Source organism: Theobroma cacao, chromosome 1 (genome assembly GCF_053813885.1).
Source record: "Theobroma cacao isolate CCN51 chromosome 1, ASM5381388v1, whole genome shotgun sequence".
NCBI lineage: Eukaryota > Viridiplantae > Streptophyta > Magnoliopsida > Malvales > Malvaceae > Theobroma > Theobroma cacao.
Genome location: NC_142639.1, coordinates 16269850 through 16293956, shown reverse-complemented (window position 1 = coordinate 16293956; position 24107 = coordinate 16269850).

Below are 24107 nucleotides of genomic sequence, written 5' to 3'. Positions count from 1 at the left end.
CTTGGTTATATCCTTGGGCTACCAACCTAACTTTATTTCTAACTACATTCTCTTGCTCATCTACCTTATTTCTAAAAACCCATTTTGTTCCAACAATAGGGTGGTTTATAGGATTAGAGACTAATGACCATACACGGTTTCTTTTGAATTGATCAAGTTCCTCTTACATGGCCAACATCAAACTTTCCTCTTTTTCTGCTTCCTCAAATGTTTTAGGCTCAATTTGAGATATGAAAGCTGAAAACTCACAAGTCTCTCTTGTTGTTCTCCTAGTTTTAACACTTTGTGAAATATCACCTATGATTAGCTCTTGTGGGTGGTCTTTTGCATATCTCCAACTCCTTGAAAGGTCATTATGCTGATTTTTAGTCCTTTGTAGGGTTTCTATGGGTGGAGGTTCTGTTTCTCTTCCAAGAGAATTTTTTTCATTGTTTTTCTTATCATCTAAACTCATTTCTTCCATTTGTTTTTCAAGATCATCCATATCATACTCATCATCAGAAATTTCCTTTTGCAAGGTATTGGATTCATCAAAAACTACATGGATGGATTCTTCAACCGTTAAAGATCTTTTATTGAAGACTCTGTAAGCTTTTGAGTTTAATGCATATCCTAAATATATAGCTTCATCACTCTTTGCATCAAACTTTCCTAAAGGTTGTTTACCATTATTTAATACAAAGCACTTACAGCTAAAGCTCCTAAGGTGAGAGATATTTGGTTTCTTACCCTTGTAAAGTTCATATGGAGTCTTTGATATCATGGCTCTTATAGACACCTTATTAAGGATATAAGCTGCTGTATTAACAGCTTCTACCCAAAAGTATTTAAGTAAATTATTCTCACATAGCATAGTTTGAGCCATTTCTTTTAAGGTTCGATTTTTTCTCTCTACAACTCCATTTTGTTGGGGTGTTCTAGGTGCAGAAAAATTATGATCCAGCCCTTTTTCATTACAGAAATTCTCAAATTCATCTCCTTCAAACTCACCTCCATGATCACTCCTAATACTAACTATAGCTAGTCTTTTTTCATTTTTAACCTTCCTACAATGACTTATAAATGCTGGTAGAGCATCATTCTTATGAGCAAGGAAGTAAACCCAAGTATACCTAGAGTAGTCATCAACTATTACAAAGTAATAAGATTTTCCTCCTAGACTAGTTGTAGTTATTGGGCCAAATAGATCAATGGGTAGCAATTCAAGAGGTCTAGATGCGAAAACAACTTTCTTGGTTTTAAAGGATGTTAAACTTGTTTACCTAATTGACATGCATCATAAATTTGATCATCCTCAAGTTTAAGCTCTAGCAATCCTATAACTAGATTTTTCTTAATTAATTTTGACATAGTATGCATGTTTACATGTCTAAGTCTCTTATGCCATAGCCGGCCATCATTTTCGACTTTTGCTACAAGACATGTTTCACAATCCATTTCAAGATTCTCAAGAAATATAACATACATATTCTTTATTCTTTTTCCTATAAATGAGACTTTGTTAGTGCTCATATCTATCACTTTACATTTAGTTGAGTTAAAACATACCTTAAAACCTTTGTCACACAATTGGCTAATACTTAATAAATTATATTTCAAACCTTTAACCAACAACACATGACTAATTTGAGTTTGGGAGTTCTTACCAACCATTCCTATGCCATGAATTCTACCTTATGAATCATCACCAAAGGATATGGTACCTCCCTTTCTTTTGTCTAGTTGAGCAAATAGCATTTCATCTGCTGTCATGTGCCTTGAGCAGCCACTGTCCATACACCAAGGCTACTTCTTCTTTAGTTGAGCTTTTGAACATGTATCTTTTGAGTCCAGCTCAACCTACAAAACAAATTCTCAATTTTTCTTAATAGAGACCCATACCTTGATAGGTCCTTGAAGGTTAGTTGCAACATAGGATCCTTTTGGAACCCAAATCATTTTTGTTTTCTGTATGCTTCTTCTTCTATAGCAGTTATAAGATAAATGACCAAGTTTCTCACAAACATAACATCTAGGAGAGAAATCATTAGCATTTCTTTTGAAATTTGTGCTCTTTCTTGATGATTCTTTTCTTAAACTCTTAAGTGCAGTATTTTCATTAAATGCTTTTTGTAGAGCTTCAGTTCTATTGTCCAGCTCCAATTTCATAGCTTCAAAATCTGTTTTTGAATGTTCTAATTCAGTTTGAAGTAAATTTCTTTGTTCAAACACTGAGTTGAAATCACGTTTTATCTTTTCTAAATCAATCTCAAGAGATGCAGTCTTTCTTTTTAAAGCTTTATATTTTGATGCAAGTTTTTCAAACACATCATAGAGACATTCATATTCTTCTTGAAGCTCATCAATTGAAATATCACGAGTGGAAGATACCTTGGATTCATCATCTTTGGCCATCAAGCATAAGTCAATTTGATTTGAGGATTCATCTTCACTTGATTCCTTGTTTGTATTTGCCATTTTGCTTGTTGAGCATTGATTCTCACAAGATTTGTCTTCCAATTCCTTTTACATCTTTGTTTCTCCATATAACTCTTTTAATTTTTGCCAAATTTTCTTAGCACTTTTACACATGAATACTTTATCATATTCTCTATAATCAAGTGCACAAATGAGAGAATGCATGGCCTTAGAGTTGATTTGTACTCTCTTTATTTCAACTTTTGTCCACTCGGACCTTGGCTTAGGAATTAGCTCATTGGTAACAACATTTAATGTTGAAGGAATGAAGGGACCATCGATTATGACATTTTACATCTCATAATCTATAGCTTTAATGTATATTGACATTCTTGTACTTCAATATGGGTAATTGGAGCCATCAAACAGAGGTGGTTTGTTTGTAGACTGTCCCTCAGCAACTATAGATTTTTGAAGAGCCATTTGGATATTCCCAAGGGTGTTAGACCTTAATAACAGGGGTTAGGCTTTGATACCACTTGTTAGTCTCAAGTATATGTGCTAGAAGAGGGGTGAATAACACTTTTTGGCTCTTGGCAAGATGAGAAACTAATCTAAAAAGCAATGAAAATAAAAATAGAGTAGACAATGAGTAGGAATTTAGAGCGATTCATCCAAGACCTACATCCACTACCTTGATTATTCAACCAAGGATTTGCCAAACTAATCCACTATGAACTGGTGAAATTCACAAGCTTTCACCATGTGTTTACAATGGCTTTTACTAGGCTTAGCCAAAACCTTTCACAATGGTTTTTACCGGGATCAACCAAAACCCAAAGTGGTTTTTCAAAGGCTCAACCACAACCTTTCACAATGGTTTTTCAAAGGCTCAACCACAACCTTTCACAATGGTTTTTCACAGGCTCAACCAAAACCCAAAATGGTTTTTCAAAGGCTCAACCACAACCAACAACAATGGTTTTTCATGGGATTAATCAAAACCCAACACCTAACTTTTCAAAACTAAGTTAGAACCTATCCTTAATCAAATAATCCTAGCTTGAATCAATCCTTTAGAGTGACTCGCTCACTCTTAGAATACAAGAAGAGAAGTGATAAGAGTGTACCTATGATCACACAGTTGATCTAAGTGGTACAAAGTGAAGTGCAGAACACAATTACAAAGATAGGAGTTGAGTGCAGTAAATGAGCAGAGAATATTTGTAGGTTTTTCAGCTGTTTTGGTGTTCTTGGTAGCCTTAATTGCATTTCTAGCCATTGGAAGTCCCTTTTATACTTGAAAAAATCAGCTCTAAAGTGAGTTAAACAGTTTTTGACGGTTGGAAACAATTTGGGTAGCAATTCTAGCCGTTAATTTGTCTTCTAGTGCAGGATTCAAATTTACAGATAGAATGCTCATAGTCGACTAACATATGTCTTAGTCGACTAAGTTGTCTCTGTTTTCTATTTCCAGTTTCTAGCAGTGGCACTTAGTTGACTAACTTATTTCTTGGTCGACTAAGTTGGTTCCATCTTTAAGTCTAGATTTCTGACAGTAGTTTCTTAGTTGACTAACCCATTCTTTGGTCGACTAAGTCTTTTTTGTCTTCAGCCCACCAACTTCTAGTTTAAATTTTCGTTGACTAACTCTTCATTAATCGACTAAGGGGCTTCTGTCTTGTTGATCAATTATGACTTCCTTGCTCTTGTGCTCTTTGATATGTGCATTTGAATGATTGATTAATTATTTGCATACAATTTTTGTCTTGCACACTCAAGTAGAAATATTAGACACAAATGACTGGGAGTGTTTTATTATGATCAAAAACTAATGGAGCCAACAACTTGTACAAATCCACCAATGATTTCACCACAGTCATAGGCTTTATGATGTTTTGCACACTTTTCCTTTAGAGTTCAAACTTGTCCCATGGTTTGAGCTCATCCATAAAGGAAAATAGTGCTTCCCGTTCACCAAGATCATTAATTTGTAACAACAATTCAGAAAATTGCTTAACATATTCTTTTACCTCACCTTGTTGGGTAAGCCTCCTAAGTTTGACATGTGCATCATAGTCAGCGTACTTAGGGTAAAATTGCTTCCAAAACTCCCTCTAGAAGTCTACCTAAGTGCTGATGGTTACTCCCTCCAAGTTTCTCATTGCACCTATATCTCGTGTAACTTTCCACGAAACTCGTCATCTTTGGACCCCAACTCATCCATGTTGGCCTTAAACTCCTTAAGTTTATCTTTCATTTCTCCCATGGCCACTTCTTTTCTAGCTACTTAACCTTCGAAAGTGGACATCATGTCCCTTGACTTACCCCTCTTAGCTGCACCTTTAGTCTCCTCTTGTTAGTATAAGCCTTGCAAGCCAATTATTAGTCATATGGGAATTAAATTTTGAGTTCTTCATGTATGACATTTTATTAATTTATAATAATTATGAGGTAGTTCTTTATCAATAAGTTTGTCATTTAATTACTTTTTGAACTTATGTAGATAAAGCCCATGAAACTATATATGCCTTGCAAAGGAATTGTATTGGGATACAATTATGAAATCTTTATGCATCAAAGCATTGTTACTAAAAGTTTTGGATCATTCTATTATTGACACAAGGCATTAATAATGCTCAAAGATTGGCACATGCTATGTTCCTTACTTGTGAATAAAGTAACCATTCTCATAGGTTGAAGTATAGAGATACTTGAACCTAGCATGTGGGTACTTGCCATAGGAGAACGAGTTCACTAAACATGACCCACCATGAGAAGTGCATTTAGTACCTCATTTAAGTGTCTATGCGATACTTCTTATGTGTCAATTGTGTAACTACTCCCTAGACTTAAGACAGCAGGTTGTCTAGTATGTGGAGCACTATACTTTGATTTCATCCCTACGAGTTCCTAACCATAGATGCCAAAACATGATTTTTTTTAGGAATAGTATGAAGCATATGAAGACAAATGAGTGGTCAAAATAGAAATCACCACCCTAAGTGATTCAAGGGGAAATATCTCATTAGTTCTTGGCTGACATTGGCTTAATCAAATCCTTGGCCAAGGTGATTAGAAGATTATGAAATGAGTTTCATAAGTCAATCAAATCCTATATCTTTTTAGAGATATGCCCTAAAAACTATTACTCGCATATTGAACCAAGTTTTTACCAAATTAGTTGATAGGATGTTGTATGAGATATGGAGTGGGAAAAGGTCTAAATTGTTTTATACTAGGATTTAAGGATCTACTGCTTATGTGAAGCATACAATGTTTGATAAGCTAGGAGCAAGATCAAATAAATGTAAATTTGTGGGATATCCTAAAGAAACACACTGATATTACTTCCATGATCCTACTGAGCAAAAGGTGTTTGTCTTAAAGCACACTACTTTCCTTGAGAAAGAGTTCTCAATTAAAAGGGCTAAAAGGGCTAAAGTTGTACTCGAAGAAGTTTGAAACCCACAAATTGACATTTTGTTAGAACGTAAGCCTTAGATTGTGACATTTGATGTACAACCATAATCTAAAAAGGTCTAGTAAGTTACGTCAAGCTCTAGAGAGATATGGATTTCTCTTAGAAAAGGACGTATTACTCATATATGATGAGCCTACAACTAATGAGGAGAAGATGTTGAACATTGATTATGAGAAATGGCTGAAAGCCATGAAATTTGAAATGGATGCCATGGATACCAACCAAGTATGGATTTTGGTGGATCCACTTAAAAGGATTAAACCCATTGGGTGCAAGTGGGTCTTTAAGAGAAAGACCGATACAGATGGTAAGGTGTAAACCTTTAAAGCTAGACTGGTAGCAAAAGGTTATAAACAAAGACAAGGAATTGACTTTGAAGAAACCTTTTCACCAGTTGCTATGCTTAAATCCATTAGGATTTTGCTTGCAATTCCTACATACCATGATTATGAAATATGACAAATGGATGTAAAAATTGTATTCCTTAATGGAAACTTGGGAAATGAAGTGTACATGACACAACCTAAGGGTTTTACATATAATGTTAATGCCAATAAGGTGGTCAAGCTTCAAAAGTCCATTTATGGACTTAAGCAAGCTTTTTGGAGTTGGAACATCCATTTTGATGAAGCTATAAAAGGGTTTGACTTCATCAAGAATAAGGATGAACCATGTGTCTATAAGAAGGCTAGTGGGAGAGCCATAATTTTCCTAGTGCTCTATGTTAATGACATATTGCTCATAGGAAATGATATACCATTGTTGCAATCTATGAAGATTTGATTGTCCAAACAATTCTCAATGAAGGATTTGGGAAAAGCAACTTACATTCTAGGAATAAAGATCTATAGAGATAGATCTAAAAGGTTGCTAAGTCTCTCTCAATTTACATACATAGACAAGGTTATAAAAAGGTTTAGCATGATGGAGTCTGAAAGGGGACACTTGCTTATGTCACAAGGCATTAATCTCTTTGAGGACATGTGTTTAAAGAATCAAGAAGAGAAAGATCACATGGATAATATTTCGTATGCTTCAATAATAGGATCTATCATGTACATGATGCTTTATACTAAACCAAATGTATCTTATGCTTTGAGTGTCATAAGTAGATATCAAGCTAATCTCGATGAGGGTCACTAGATAGTTGTGAAAAACATCCTGAAGTACTTACAAAGAACTAGAGATGTATTTCTGGTCTACGGAAGAGGTGAACTCCAAGTTAGGGGTTATGCGAATGCAAGCTTTCAAACTAACAAAGATGATAGCAAGTTACAAAGTGGATATGTGTTCACACTCAATGGAACTGCAGTGAGTTAGAAGAGTTCCAAACAAGAGATGATTGCAGATTCTATAATCGAGGCTGAATACATCTCTACGTCTAAGGTAGTGAAAGAGGCAGTTTGGATTAAGAAGTTCATTATTGAACTAGATGTGGTTCCTTGCATTGTTGATCCAATACCTTTGTATTGTAATAACAATGGAGCCATTGCATATGCAAAGGAACCAAGGTTTCATTAGAAATCCAAACATATATTGCAATGTTACCATGTGATATAGGAAATCATTGGAAAAAGAGACATTTGCATAGAATGTATACCCACTGAGGATAATATTGCTAATTCTCTCACTAAAGTATTGTCCCAATAGAAACATAAATGTCATGTTTAGAACATTGGCATTAAATCTATAGACGAGTGGCTTTAGTGCCATTAGGAGATTGTTAATATGAGCCTTTTAAGCCAATCTTATGGGAATTACATTTTGAGTTATTCATGTATGACATTTTATTAAATTATAATAATTATGAGGTAGTTCTTTATTTATAAGTTTGTGATTTAATTACTTTTTGTACTTATGTAGATAAAGCCTATGGAACTATATATGCCTTGCAAAAGAATTGTATTGGGATACAATTATGAGATCTTTATGCATTAAAGCATTGTTCCTAAAGGTTCTTGATAATTGTATTATTGAGATAGGGCATTAATAATACTTAAAGATCAATATATGCTATGCTCTTTACTTCTGAAGTAAGTAATCGCTCTCATAGGTTGAAGTATAGAGATACCTGTAATTAGCATGTGAGTGCTTGTCATGGGAAAGTGAGTTCACTAAACATGACTTACCATGAGAAGTGTATTTGGTACCTCACTTAAGTGTCTATGCAATACTTTTTATATGTCAGTTGTGTAACTACTCTTTAGACTTGAGACACTAAGGTGCTTTATATATAGAGTATTATGCTTTGATTTCATCCCTATGGGTGCTTAACCAAGGATGCCAAAACAAGATTTATTAGGTATGGTATGAAGCATATGAAGGCAAATGAGTGGTCAAAATAAAAATTGTCACCCTAAGTGATTTAAAGGGAAATATCTCATTAGTTTTTGGTTGACATTAGCTTAATCAAATCGTTTGCCAAGGTGATTAAGAGATTATGAAATGAGTTTCATAAATCTTTATAAACTAATGATCTAACTGCAAGAACAAATATAGAGGTCAATAAGAATAGGCACTACACCAAGCTCTTATCATCTCTGAGATATATGATGAGGGAATGAATTACACTGATAAAGTATACACTGAAAGGTTGTCAAAGAATCCTTTGACTCTCCTAATAATTGGGTGGCCATGATGCATAACTAGATGCCAATCTTGATTTATGGAATTGAATTAGTTAATTTAAAATTGAATATGATTCATTTAAATTAATTAATTAATAAAATTATAATTCAATTCCATTGCCAACATATTAGGAACCTAATGGGTCACATGCAAAGGTTGCAATTTGGATTAAATTGAAAGTGTGATGATTTAAGTTAAACTTAAATCAAATTCTAGGTTTTAACTACTAAGGACTTAATTAAAAGAGTTTAATTAGGCATTAGTTAAATATTATAATTGATATAATATTAAGGACTTATTTTGTAAATTTTAATAAGTCTAATAATAAAATTAAACCTAAATATAAATATTATATTATGGTCACTTTTTTCTGAGGGAACAAAAGAAAAAGAACCTAATAGTTTTTCTCTTAAATGTCACCACTTTTTAAAGGGTTTTCCAAAAAACTTCTCCATTGATTATTTGCTGGAAATAAACCGTTGTCCACTTGCTAGCACAAGCCCATGGCATAAAGCTTTTTCCTTGAGAAGGATTCGTTGCAATCGTGTGTGCAACATTAGAAGCCAAGTAGAAAGTGCTCACGTTTTTCAGCACTAAAAGAAATCCATTTGATTACATTTTATTTGGAAAGGTAAAAACCTTTTTTGATTTTCTATAGTGTTTAATTTGCATTAAACAACCAAAGTGATCTAAAGGTAGGAGGCATGGTTTTTATATTGTTTCAATTTTTGTTATTTTGCTACGTCGATCCTCTAATTATGTCGTTCCTAGCACCTTGACCTCCTAGACTAGTGCAAACTAGTCCTCTATCAAAGTTATCTCCCTCTTCCTCGAACCTTGGCTCTGATACCAAATGTCATGGGTCAAAGCTTAAGTCCAATCTCGTGCTGCTTTAAACTCTGAAAATAGAGTTTAACTAAGCCTATAAATCATAGGCCCACATTCCTAACCCAAAAGATATATTTGATATGTAATGGAAAGCCCATGTTTATATACCCAAGACCCACCCCATCTCTTATTGATGTGAGATCCATAACAATATGGTTGTACCTTCACATGGTTGCAAACTAATTAATGGTAAAGAAAAAAAATGCATTTCATCAATTTCTTATTATAAGTTGTAGAGTCATGATCCATTTGGGATCAACACATCGAGTTTTGGAAAAAATAGTTCAACATATTATAACAAAACTTTGATAGTACTCTTGTTACATTGATGCTATTGAAATCAAATAAAAACTTGATATAAAAGTAAATTTATGTTTGTTTTTAAATCTTTGAACATTTTTTTCATTAGATGTATAAGCCTAGACTGTGAAGTGAACTCTTAATAAGTATATTTAATTAACTTTGAAATTTAAATTTGATCTTTGAACTATTTCAATTTGATGATTTTAATATTTATCTCTATTTTAAACAATTTAATTTTTATTAAAAGTTGATTTAAGGAAAAATGATAACAATATTAAAATTTTACTTTTAATTTGGATGAAGCGGCTATTATAATGTGTGAGTTTGAAAACCTGATTACTCAACATATAAAGGAGTTGTCATCAATTCTTTTATGTTTAAGTGTAATTAGTCACCTAATTAAATTTCTATTTCCCTATTCTATGCTTAACTATGTTCATTAAAAATGATAAGTTTCAATTTAAGAAACATATTTTAGTTTGGGAATACAATTATGCGAGGGAAGTGTATTAGCACTCGCACGATGCACATTCAAAAAATGACATCATCTCGTGTTATCATTTTTCATCCTTGACAAATAAACCTTGACTTCATATTTCATTTTATTTTTCTTCATTCTTATTATTATTATTATTATTATTATTATTTATTTTAATATTATTTTTTCTCTTTAAATATTAAGAACTTTTCTTAACTTTTCCCAACACTTTTGGCAAAAACTAAATTAAGAAAGTTCCTTCACTTGAAGAACATTCAAAAAATCATTTATTTTCCTGAAAAGATTACATCAATGGATTTTAATATTTTATGGAAAATTGTTTAGATTAAGTCCCTTTTTTATCTCCTTTTTTTATACCTTTTTAGATTTTTATTATTGATTATAAATAAAAATCCTTTGGTATTGAAATATTTTCTAAATTCTCCAACTTTTGGTAGAATATAAGAAAAATTTCTCATCTAGGAATTTTGAAGAAAATTGTCACTTACATCTTTATTAGAATTTCCATCAATGGAGAATTTTTTATTTTATTCATTTTTATACCTTTTATTTTTTAAAAAATAAATGCAAACCTTTTATATTAGATATTTTTCTAAATTCTCCAGCACTTTAGTTAGAATTTTAGAAAATTTCCTTACCTAGGAATTTTCAAGAAAATTATCCACAACATTTTAAAATTCTATCGTTGGAGGATTTTCATATACTTGCTAGGTTAAAATTAAATGCACATGTAAACAAATCATATCATGATGCAATTTGTAATTTGTTTTTTTTTAATTTGTAATTTGTTAAATATTAATAATTACCATATATACATTTTTTATAGAAGATTTTGTAATTATCTAGAAATAATCTTTCTATTAAATATAATTTTTGAGATTCCCTCTCAACACTTTTGTTAAGGTCCCATAATTATTTGTACTTGGAAAAATTTAAGAAAATTGACACTTGCAACTTCCTTAAAAATTCCAATTTTTAGGCACTTTTTAAAAATAATTATAATATTTTTGTTTTCTTTTACTAATTAGCAAGTCTTACTTTCATTCTTCTTATTATTTCTTAACAGTATTATATTTGTTTAATTGATTTCAAAAATTTAAATATGTGTAGAAAAATAAAATAAAAAAATTAAATAGCCAAAATAGAATTGAGTCAAAGTACATTGCTTAAATGGGTTTAAAATCCAAATCAAAGTGGTCCAAACTGTCGGAGACCATCCCTTAATCCTCTCAAACCAAATTGATAAATCAGCCCATTACTCTTTTTGCATTTCATTCATTACCTCCATTGATTATAGAAGACAACAAGGAATTTCATGCTTATATTCTTCGGATTGAAACTCCTTTTTCTTTTTTCTTTCTTTTTAACTGCTGCATTACACCTCCCATATCTAAAAGATCTCTGCCCACCCTTACAAAGCAACTCTTGAGCCATTGCAACGTGCCTTCATTGACATGGGCTGTGGCCCTCTCAAAATTTTTAAAATTATTTATTTATTATATATTTTTAAATACATTGTCAAAATAATTTTTTATTCAATAATTAATACAAATAAAAAATAATAAAATAACCCCACAAGTCTCACTCAATTATACTAAACTTTAAATTTTTCCACACCTCTTTTTCTCTTTCTCTTCTCTTTCATCTTTTCATTTTTGCTTTTCTCTCGTCTTTATAACTTATCACCGAAACAAACTTCTTTCTTGGGCAAGAAGTAGAATTATTTTTTGTCTTTTTCTTTCTATTATTGTTATTTGTTTATTTTTTTATTTCTATTTTATTTGCTCATGTGATCTAAGTTTCTATAGGTTTTCCTTTTTAAATTTTTATGAACCATCAACCATATTCTTCTTTTTTCTTTTTTATTATGTGAATTCTATCTTTTACTTGTCATGTTTTTCTTCTTCTATTATGTGAATTTTATTTTCTGAAATTTTAGTCTTTAAAAATTAAAAAATTATTATTTAATTCTTAAATATAAGTTGTAGTGTTATACAGTTGGTTGTTGTTTAAAATTTCATCAATGTGTTATTTTTTTATTAATCCTGATTAATAGATTAATCCGTCTTGTTTTGACTCTTTTTGTTTCTACAGTAACTACAAACAGAGTCTTTTGAGTAATGAAAATTGTGAACATAAGATTACGAAACAAAATTGATGATGAATTTTTTACAGATAATTTAGTTTTTTATATTGAGAAAGATATTGTTAACCTTTTCAGTACAGAGTCAATAAATTGATAAATTTAAATCCAAAAAATATCATCGAGCACAATTTTTCTAAAAGATTATGGTTAGGTTTTTTTTTCTTATTCTTTTTGATTTATATGTTTTATAAACTTATTATCTATTGTAAATCTTTTAATTATTGATTAAATTCAATATATTAATTTTAAAAATTTTAAACCTTTCTTTAACTTCGAGCACTAGCTCCACCCTAGTTGACATATCCTTGGCAAGTTCTCAGTTTATTTTTTTGGTGCAAGATGCCAATACATTCTGTGCTTGACTACAAAAAAGTATTCTTTTATCCGTTTGTCCTGTCTCATCGACTCCACCAATTGAGACTCCAAACCGCCTATTTAGCCTCTTCCAGTGACCCAAATCCGACAAATGCGAAGCATATCCCTTTTGTGGACTTCCTCCTTGGAACAAATACATCACTTGTCAAAACGGAGCACAAATATTTCTCAGCCATGCTCAATTAACCCATTCTGGCATATTGTTCAAGAAGATTGTGACAATCCTCTTCCGTTTCTGCTATACTGCTATAATCCTGAGCCTGTCTGCCTGATACCTACCTTTCCTTGCTTCAGAGCCCCTTGATTGTCTTGCCGCTCTATCCATAAACCGTTAATGGAAGTCCAAACGCATACTTGTCTTAGTTTGAAATTTTCTGTAGCCTTTACCAAATTATTTAATTTAAGAATCTCAATTTGAAAGAGTAATCTTTAATATGCACTTGCATTTAATTAATTAAATTGGCTATGTTGAAATATATCTCGACTGTTCATAGCACCCTTCATTAACTACCTTTGCAACTTTTATAGTTGAGAAAGTTTTGTTCGTCGGTTGCTAAAAATTTTTTCCTTTGAATTACCTTGTTAATGCTAGATTTTCTAGTAAAATCTTTGTGTGGACTTACATTACTTATCTTTATTTTATCAAAAATAAGGTAAGATAATTTGATCTTGATAAAGGGACAATATTATAGTCCATACTATTATCTAACAAAGTGAGTTAGACTCCAATGTTATAAGTGAGCTTAAAAGTGTAGGCTTGCATAGAGAACCCTAAATCCTATTTTGGGTGAAACAAGGGATTCACTATATAAGGGTAAAATTAGGTTCCCTCTCTTGTAAACGACGACATAAAGATCTCACCCATTACAAAGTCATAAAGAAAAAGAGAGGAAGATCCTATTGCGCTGAGTACCACCAGTTAATTTGGTTAGTATTATTTTCGCTATTAAACTATGGATTATGAATCATAAATCAAGTACGGTCTGTGTTTTAAATTTCTACTATGTTAGATCTTGAATTAGTGTAAATCATTTATAAATAAAGTTTTTTAATTGGTATCAAAGCCACCATGGTTAGGATTTATAATCATTAGAAATTTATATATTTATTACATAATCATGACTACATGTTAAGGTCTTATGTGGTTCTTTGAATTTATGTAATTAAATAATTAAAATGTATAATTATCTCTGTATAATGCATTTACATCCTAAGCATGATTAATTACTGATATATGATTGGCCATATGGTTGTTTGGTCAAATTATATCTATGTAATTAAATGAGTTTTTAACAATTTTAAGCCAAGAACAATTTGATTTTATATAATTGTGTTAAATTACTTTGGGTTTATTGTTTCTTGATGAGTTAAAATTATTATTGAGGCTATGAATCTTGACTAAACTTATTGATTTTATCAAATTAGACACTGCCTTGGGTTTTTGGATTTGACATAAATTTTCTCGTTAAGTTGAAATCTTCATGGGTTTAGAAATTTAATTTGGGTTATTGATTTTATCTGTATATTTTGGCCTTTTGTTCCTTTTAATACAAGGATTAAATTATTGGTCCTAAAAGGAGCAATAGAGGGGGGTGAATAACACTAAAAATATTTTACAGGAAACTCTTAAGTTTGAAAAACTCTTAAACAATTTTGAAATGGAAAGTTTAAAAACTGTTAAGGTTGAAAGACACCAAGTAAAGAGAAGGTAAAGAGAAGTGGACAAAACATAATAATTATAGTGGTTTGGTCCACTTGACCTACATCTACTACCTTGATCTTCCTAATCAAGGATTTTCAACCCTACTTCACTAAAACCAGTGGAATTAATATCTTCCACCAAGTTTTTATAAGGTGAGCTTCTAACTCAAACTCTAAACCCTTATAACAATCCCTAAGCTATCTTAAGCTTAGTAAACCCTTTAGAGTGCCTCACACACTCCAATATATCAAGAAATGAAGAAAAGATGGAGTACAATTGATCACCTAACTAATCTAAAATGTACAACTTCAAGCTCAAGCACTTTACAAATAATAGGAGTGAAATACAAGTGTAAAAAGAAGGTTTTTGTTTTTCTAAGCTCAAAATCACTCTCGGTAGCTTCTCTCATGATTTTTGACTGTTTGAGAGACTTTAAATACTTGAAATATTAGTTATGACCATTGGAGATAGAAACTAGCCATATTTTTTTATTATTTTATCCTTTTGTGCTTAAATTCAAATATGTAGACAAAGTTTTGTTAATTGGTTATAGGTAGGCTTTAACTTATTACACCTTCTCTGCCTTGCATTGTTTGGCTACACTGTTCACTACATTAACTTATTAGAGGAAATTCTAACCGATTAAAGACATTCTGTTTTTGAACTTCTCCAACCTGCGTCTTCTTTTAATTAGTTAATCCTCCTTTTAACTGATTAAAGCATATCTCACTTCATCTTTAACCAATTAAAATTTCTTTGAATTCAATTTCTTTATTTTGGCTCCCTTCAATGGTCATCTTCACTTTGAATTTAAACTTTGTCACTTTAAAGTGCTTCAAGTCTTGAGCTTTAATCGATTAACCCCTTTGCTTAACCGGTTAGCAAGCTTCCAGTTTTAGCTTCCACCACCTTCTTAATTAGTTAAACTTGGTGCTAATTGATTAAAGCTTTTCTGTCTCACTTTCATATAGCATCCAGTTTTACCTTAACTAATTAAGGCTTCTCGTTAATCATCTAACATTGTTCTGTTTTCACTAAGTCCTTTTTTCATGTAAGTTAGCAAGCTTCTTGACTTGCCTTTAATCATCAAATTTATTAAGGGATTTAAGCTTTCTCCTACACACTTAACAATATAATTAGACACCAATGAATAAGAATGTTTTGTTATCATAAAAAACACATAGAATCAACATTCTCTCTTTTATTTTTGATAATGACAAAACACTCCTAGTGTCAAACCCTGTTCTATAAAATAATTACGACGTCATTTACATGCTCAATAGAATGGTCACATATTTAGGAAGTTTGAAAAATCGTTAAAAGACAATATTACCCCTAATGGTATCATTAAGTCGATTAAGCCTCGAACTAGTTCAAATAGGAATTTTAAGGTGAAATTAAGAGTTTCACAGTTCAGGGATGACTCAAAATGGTAATTCGGAGTTCGAGGATCAATTTGGAGTCAAACCGAAATTTTCACTATCTAGGGGCAAAATGGTCATTTGCCACTTGGGGACAATCTAGAAATTTTTAGAAAAGATTTTTTTGGCCCCATTTGACTTATTGGAGTATTGGAGTATGATTTGAAATTTAGAAGTAAAAAATTTTAATTTCGGTATAATTTGGAGTATAGGGGCGAAATGGTAATTTTGTCACTCTAGGGGCAAATCGGTAAATTTTCACCCCAACATTTGTCCAAACCAAGGGATTTTATGTATCATGGAAATGGATAAACATGAGAAATGTGTGGTGGAGAATTAAAGAATTAAAAGTCAAATATTTAAAATTTGAACCAATAAGGAAATGCCATGTGTCATTTTTTTATTATATTATTATTTCTTTATAAAAAGATAAAAAAAATCAGCCCATTTCTCCCATAGGGATCAGCCAAACCAGAAAAGAAGAGAAACCAAGGAAGAACAAACCCTAGGTGGGAAAAATCAAAGAGAAAGTGTTAGAATTCAAGGATTTGATCAAGCAAAGGTAAAATTTCTTTGATTTTGCTAATGATTTACCTTACCCATGCATTTTCCCTTAATTTTCATGGTTAAATTACATGTTTTCATGATGAAATTATGGCTGGTCAAAATGGGTATGGAGAGAGAAAGATGTTGGAATTGTTTGATTTTGAGTTATGTTGGTGTTTAGAGTTAGTTAAACATGTTTAGAAACAAAATAACAAGAAAAGAATTCATTTTCCCCATGAACCTTCAATGGCCGAACCCTATGTGAAGTGTAGAAGTAATGAATTGATTTTGTGATCAAGTGAAGGTTGAAAAATGGATGAAATGATGATTTATGGTGAGAAAATGTAATGGAAAAATTTTTAGTGATAGTGCACCACAATGGCCGAAAGTTTCAAGAACAAAAGTGAAGATAAATTTGCCTAATTGTGTGTTAATTAGTTGTGCTTGGTGAATTGAGGGATTGGAAAACAAATGGAGCAAGTTGGAGTGAAATTGGACACATTGGCCAATTTATCAGATGAAAAATCGACTTAGGCCAATACCGGGTCTAGATGGCTACCCGTGCATTTTTCATTTCATATCATGCATATATATCGAGCCTGAAATAGCTTATGACTGTTAGACACAATTTAATTGAAATATGTGTCATGGATTATGGCTAGGTGGTGAGCCATTGGATACGGGTAAAGGATTGTACCTGCGGATTGAAAATAGAAGTATTTATACTCCTAATATAGTGAGTGAACTTATTATCGTCTTAATTATCTAAAGTAGTTTTATACAATTGTGTGATTTTATGAAAAATGGGTTTAAATGGTGAATTGCTATGTTTTAGGAGAAATTATGATTTTATAAAATGATTTTATAAATTTTCTGAAAAATCGAATACTGATTTTGAAAATAAAGTAATTGGAGACTACCTACTTGTGTTGTAAAATTATGATTTGAATTAAATGGCTTGTGATAAATTGGCATGATTGGCTGAGTTTATACTTGTGTTGAAAAATATGAACTCTCTGTTTTGCCTTAATAAATTGGTTAGTAATGTAATTGTCATGCTATGCCATTGAGATTTGATCAATTGGTGGATTAAAGATTAGCTACTGCAGTGGTGAAGGGTTCTGTGGACCAACCTATTAGAAGGGCGCGGTAAACTCCTTTATATTCTCACCTCGGTCGTAGAGGCGCGTAGGGTATCTCCTGAGGTGGGATTTTTGAGTGCAATTCACGTTAACCACCACGTGAGAGTGAAACTCAGCCAACGCCAAGGAACGACTGTGATGTTCAACGAAAAATGTGTTTTATGCGAAATATGAATTTTTAACAGCCTTGGCGGTCTTAGTGGGATACCTTGACGAAGGTACCCGTGAGAATGATTTTGGCAGGAGCCAAGTTTTGAGAAATTCACAAGCCATATTGATTATTTGGTTGAAATGAATATTTGTGTTGTGAAAAATTTGTTGAAATGAACTATTTTTAATTGTCTCCCTTTACTCGCCCTTAGATAGTTTAGATGGTGTCTGTTTACTCACTGAGATTATGGAATCATAATCTCACCCCTCTTCCTATCCATTTTTCAGGCTCAGGACAGTTTGTTGATAGTTGATTAAGACGTGAATTAATCTAGGAGCTGCATCCTAGAAAGTAAGGGTTTATAGCCCTACACCTTCTTGGTCAGTTAGGGGCCCAAGTGTCACTGTTAAAGTAATTTTATACTTCAGTTATTTGATTTAAAGTATGTATGAACATATTTATCTTTTATACCATGTTTTTGGCGAGTTTCGGTATTTTCGAAGAAAAATAACGAAAATACCCCTGTGAGCCGAAAAATAATATTTTATTGTTTTGATTTGGAAACGATTTATGATTTTCTTGAAATGTGAGATTTAATAACTGTCGCTCATCGGGGAGATGTGGAAGCTGATGCTAAGCCTTGCTAGGTTTCGATCGACATTCGGGGTAATGAGTGCCTATCGAGACGTCGCGAAGGTTGTCACAGGACTGATGGGAGTTTCGGGTCGTGACAATATGATTGGTATCAGAGCATGGTTTAAAGATCAGAGATTTTGATTTTAAAGCTTTGGATTTTAAAGTTTTCTGTTTTAAAGTTGTTTTAAGAAATCCACACTGACACTGCGTGGCCCCGAGTTAGGTTAAGTGAAGTTAGATTGAATAGGATGAGATGAATTTGAAAATATCTATTTTACTTATTATATGTGATAAGCACAAGAAGATATAAATGGTTATGGAAATTGTGACGCAAGCTTGAACGAAAACCAAACGGTTGAGAATGATTAGTGTAGTAACTTTAAATATAGATGAATAACATTGATAAAGTAAACTCCAATAGTCACCGTGTCGCAATGCTAAGAACACTTCATGTCTAGGACGCATGAATAAAATGAGACAAATGTGAAGTTGAATTCACGAGTTGACCTAAGGTCATTGAACTTGATTCTAAGTTTTGGAAATTGGAGTTTTAAAGTTTTTGAAGGTATCGATCTGAATGAGTTAAAGACATTTCCTTTAGGGGAAGTAAAAGGTCTGGGGTTCGATACTTGGTGTATGCGATCCTGTAGGGCCAGGAAGCCAAGGGGATCGATACAGATATAACAATACCTTGGAGTGGGCCTCGAAGAGAATGCCACATAAATGGCTAAGTTACGGGTTAAGTGATCACATGTTATGAGACATAAGTTTAAGATAAATATCCCTAAGGAAATGCTCAAGAGAAGTTCTGCCGTGGATCTTGTAAAAGCAAGCACTAAGTTATGTGATTATAAAAAGGAAGCTATAAGCTGAGAGTGATATTAGTATTAATATTGAAAAGTACTTGAGGAGAATCTAGTTTTAAGTCTTGCAATTTTAAGTACAATTTGTAAATTGGTTAAGGAAGAATGATGTTATATTCGTATGAAAGAGTGGAACTTTATTAAGAAAGCATATGGAAAAACATAAGAGAATATATTAGTTTGACTTACTATAAAAGGGCAAAAGTTGGATGGCCATGAGTGGCTTGTAGGTAACCCAGGAATGTATAGGTAAGTGTGCAAGGGAGCTATGATCGATAGATAAGGGTAGAACTTTAATGATGAGATAGTGTTCACTGCGTTAGACCTTGAACTATAAAATATGGATATGTATCCACCTTATGAATACTCTAATGTGATAAATTCGAAAGACTTTTCGCAATGAGAAAACATTAAAGCTTAAGGAGCAAATGGCTATACAGTCAAGTTAGACTCATGACTGACATGTTATATAAGTATGAGGATGGGATACAAAGCAATATAGAGGTATGAAAGATGATTGAGGACAAAGGGATGACTCTGAGGAATTGTGATATTGCATCGTATTCAATGATCAAATCAAGATAGATCTTGGAAGCATAAATGGGATTATAAGGCATATACACTTATGTGGGGTTGATATTGTGATCAACTAAAATGAAGAATGATTTTTAATGAATTAAGATTCAAACTTAATATATGATGAGTGATGTAGGTAGTACAATGATAAGAAATTTTATCAGAAATTAAACTATGTGAACATAAGAGACTCTGGAAAATAGTCAAGGAGATAATGTCAAGGAAATGTGATCTATAGCATGGTTAAGCTGTACGAGATGGATTAATATGATTAAGAAGACTGATATTCTATACCTGTGAGATAAACAAGAAGTATGTGGAAATAATGGAAGAAAATACCCCACCTTTTCTTTGAGTTTGATAAGAGAAATTTTGAGGATAAATTTTAAGGGGGGTAGTGTTGTCAAACCCTGTTCTATAAAATAATTACGACGTCAATTACATGCTCAATAGAATGGTCACATATTTAGGAAGTTTGAGAAATCGTTAAAAGACGATATTACCCCTAATGGTATCATTAAGTCGATTAAGCCTCGAACTAGTTCAAATAGGAATTTTAAGGTGAAATTAAGAGTTTCACAGTTCAGGGATGACTCAAAATGGTAATTTGGAGTTCAATGATCAATTTGGAGTCAAACCGAAATTTTCACTATCCAAGGGCAAAATGGTCATTTGCCACTTGGGGACAAAATGAAAATTTTTAGAAAAGATTTTTTTGACCCCATTTGACTTATTGGAGTATGATTTGAAATTTAGAAGTAAAAAATTTTAATTTCGGTATAATTTGGAGTATAGGGGCGAAATGGTAATTTTGCCACTTTGGGGGCAAATCGGTAAATTTTCATCCCAACATTTGTCCAAACCAAGGGATTTTATTCATCATGGAAATGGATAAACATGAGAAATGTGTGGTGGAGAATTAAAGAATTAAAAGTCAAATATTTAAAATTTGAACCAATAAGGAAATGCCATGTGTCATGTTTTTATTATATTATTATTTCTTTATAAAAAGACAAAAAAAAATCAGCCCATTTCTCCCATAGGGATCAGCCAAACCAGAAGAGAAGAGAAACCAAGGAAGAACAAACCCTAGGTGGGAAAAATCAAAGAGAAAGTGTTGGAATTCAAGGATTTGATCAAGCAAAAGTAAAATTTCTTTGATTTTGCTAGTGATTTACCTTACCCATGCATTTTCCCTTAATTTTCATGGTTAAATTACATGTTTTCATGATGAAATCATGGCTGGTCAAAATGGGTATGGAGAGAGAAAGATGTTGGAATTGTTTGATTTTGAGTTATGTTGGTGTTTAGAGTTAGTTAAACATGTTTAGAAACAAAACAATAAGAAAAGAATCCATTTTCCCCATGAACCTTCAATGGCCAAACCCTATGTGAAGTGTAGAAGTAATGAATTGATTTTGTGATCAAGTGAAGGTTGAAAAATGGATGAAATGATGATTTATGGTGAGAAAATGGAATGGAAAAATTTTTAGTGATAGTGCACCACAATGGCCGAAAGTCCCAAGAAGAAAAGTGAAGATAAATTTGCCTAATTGTGTGTTAATTAGTTGTGCTTGGTGAATTGAGGGATTGGAAAAGAAATGGAGCAAGTTGGAGTGAAATTGGACGCATTGGCCAATTTATCGGATGAAAAATCGACTTAGGCCAATACTGGTGGCTACCCGTGCATTTTTCATTTCATATCATGCATATATATCGAGCCTGAAAAAGCTTATGACTGTTAGACACAATTTAATTGAAATATGTGTCATGGATTATGGCTAGGTGGTGAGCCATTGGATACGGGTAAAGGATTTTACCCGTGGACTGAAAATAGAAGTGTTTCTACTCCTGATACAGTGAGTGAACTTATTATCGTCTTAATTATCTAGAGTAGTTTTATACAATTGTGTGATTTTATGGAAAATGGGTTTAAATGGTAAATTGCTATGTTTTAGGAGAAATTATGATTTTATAAAATGATTTTATAAATTTTCTGAAAAATCGAATACTGATTTTGAAAATAAAGTAATTGGAGACTGCCTACTTGTATTGTAAAATTATGATTTGAATTAAATGGCTTGTGATAAATTGGCATGATTGGCTGAATTTATACTTGTGTTGAAAAATATGAACTGTCTGTTTTGCCTTGAAAAATTGGTTAGTAATGTAATTGCCATGCTATGCCATTGAGATTTGATCAATTGGTGGATTAAAAATTAGCTACTGCAGTGGTGGGGGGTTCTGTGGACCAGCCTATTGGAGGGGCACGGTAAACTCTTTTATATTCTCACCTCGGTCGTAGAGGCGCGTAGGGTATCTCCTGAGGTGGGCTTTTTGAGTGCACTTCACGTTAACCACCACGTGAGAGTGAGACTCAGCCAACGCCAAGGAACAGTTGTGATGTTCAACGAAAAATGTGTTTTATGCGAAATATGAATTTTTAACAGCCTTGGCGGTCTTAGTGGGATACCTTGACGAAGGTACCCGCGAGAATGATTTTGGTAGGAGCCAAGTTTTGAGAAATTCACAAGCCATATTGATTATTTTGTTGAAATGAATATTCGTGTTGTGAAAAATTTGCTGAAATGAACTATTTTTAATTGTCTCCCTTTACTCGCCTTTAGATAGTTTAGATGGTGTCGGTTTACTCACTGGGATTATGTAATCATAATCTCACCCCTCTTCCTATCCATTTTTCAAGCTCAGGACAGTTTGTTGATAGTTGATTAAGACGTGAATTAATCTCGGAGTTGCATCCTAGAAAGTAAAGGTTTGTAGCCCTACACCTTCTTGGTCAGTTAGGGGCCCAGGTGTCACTGTTAAAGTAATTTTATACTTCAGTTATTTGATTTAAAGTATGTATGAACATATTTATCTTTTATACCATGTTTTTGGCGAGTTTCGATATTTTTGAAGAAAAATAACGAAAATACCCCTATTAGCCAAAAAATAATATTTTATTGTTTTGATTTGGAAATGACTTATGATTTTCTTGAAATGTGAGATTTAATAACTGTCACTCACCGGGGAGATGCGGAAGCTAATGCTAAGCCTTGCGAGGTTTCGATCGACATTCGGGGTAATGAGTGCCTATCGAGACGTCGCGGCAGTTGTCACGGGCCTGATGGGAGTTCCAAGTCGTGACACCTAAATTAAGAGTTCAATGTCTATGCTTAGTATGAATGCTTTAAATCTTTATGCATAATGAGGATTGCTCCCCCTTAGTTAATGCATCTAATTTTCCTTAAAGATTTGCAATAAAATTTTTATAATATCTAAAACAGTTAAACAAGATATACAATATCCATAGTAGCTAAGCAAGATATATTGAATATCCGTAATAAGTAGCACATAATATTCAACATAACCAGAACTAAGCATCACACACATAAATTAAACATAAAGACCTATCAAACTTTATTTAACTTAGTCTTCGTTTTCCTTCTTTTCGTCATCATTAAAAAGATATTCAAAACTCCCCCTTAATGAGTGCATCTAGATTTTCCTTTAATCTTTAAATTAGATTTTAATGAATGAGGATCGTAAGCACTCATACAACTAAGTCATACAATCTTATGGATATAGTTTAATAACTTCAAGAGTCAAGCTTATAACTATGTAAGAACAAATGTATGAAAGTTAAATCATTTCAAGAACTTGTTAAGGATCACTCAAATAATATTTGAGCAAATTTGATCATTTTGTCGTAATCAAAACTATAATAATTTAAAAGCTAACATAAATAGGCATAGAGATTGTAACTTGATTTAGCCTATAGTAAGAGAAATTAAAGTTTAAAGTTTTGGTTCAAAATTGAAACTTAATTCATGATTTGATTAAAACCCTTAATTCTTATGTGTTTAAGTTCAATTTTATCTATACAAATCACTTGTTACATGTTATAGAGATGAATCATAAGTTTTGATTGCATAAATATCGGGTATATAGGATCAAATATTGAGAAAAAAATAGGTCATAAATGGGTATGAAAGTCAAAAATTTGTTCTAATTGATCTTGATTTAGGATGTTTTGCTAAGTTTTAATGCATGGCTCTATTCACTATGTTAACTGATTAGAGAAAACTTTAACCAATTGAAGACATTCTATTTTTGAACTTTTCCAATCATTAGTCTTCTTTTAATTAGTTAATCCTCCTTTTAACTGATTAAAGCATATCTCCTTTCATTTTTAATCAATTTAAATATACTTTAACCAATTAAAAATTCTTTGAATTGAATTTATTCATTTTGTCTCCCTTCAACGATCATCTTCACTTTGAATTTAAACTTTGGGATTTCAAAGTGCTTCAAGTCTTGAGCTTTAACCAATTAACCCCTTTGCTTAAC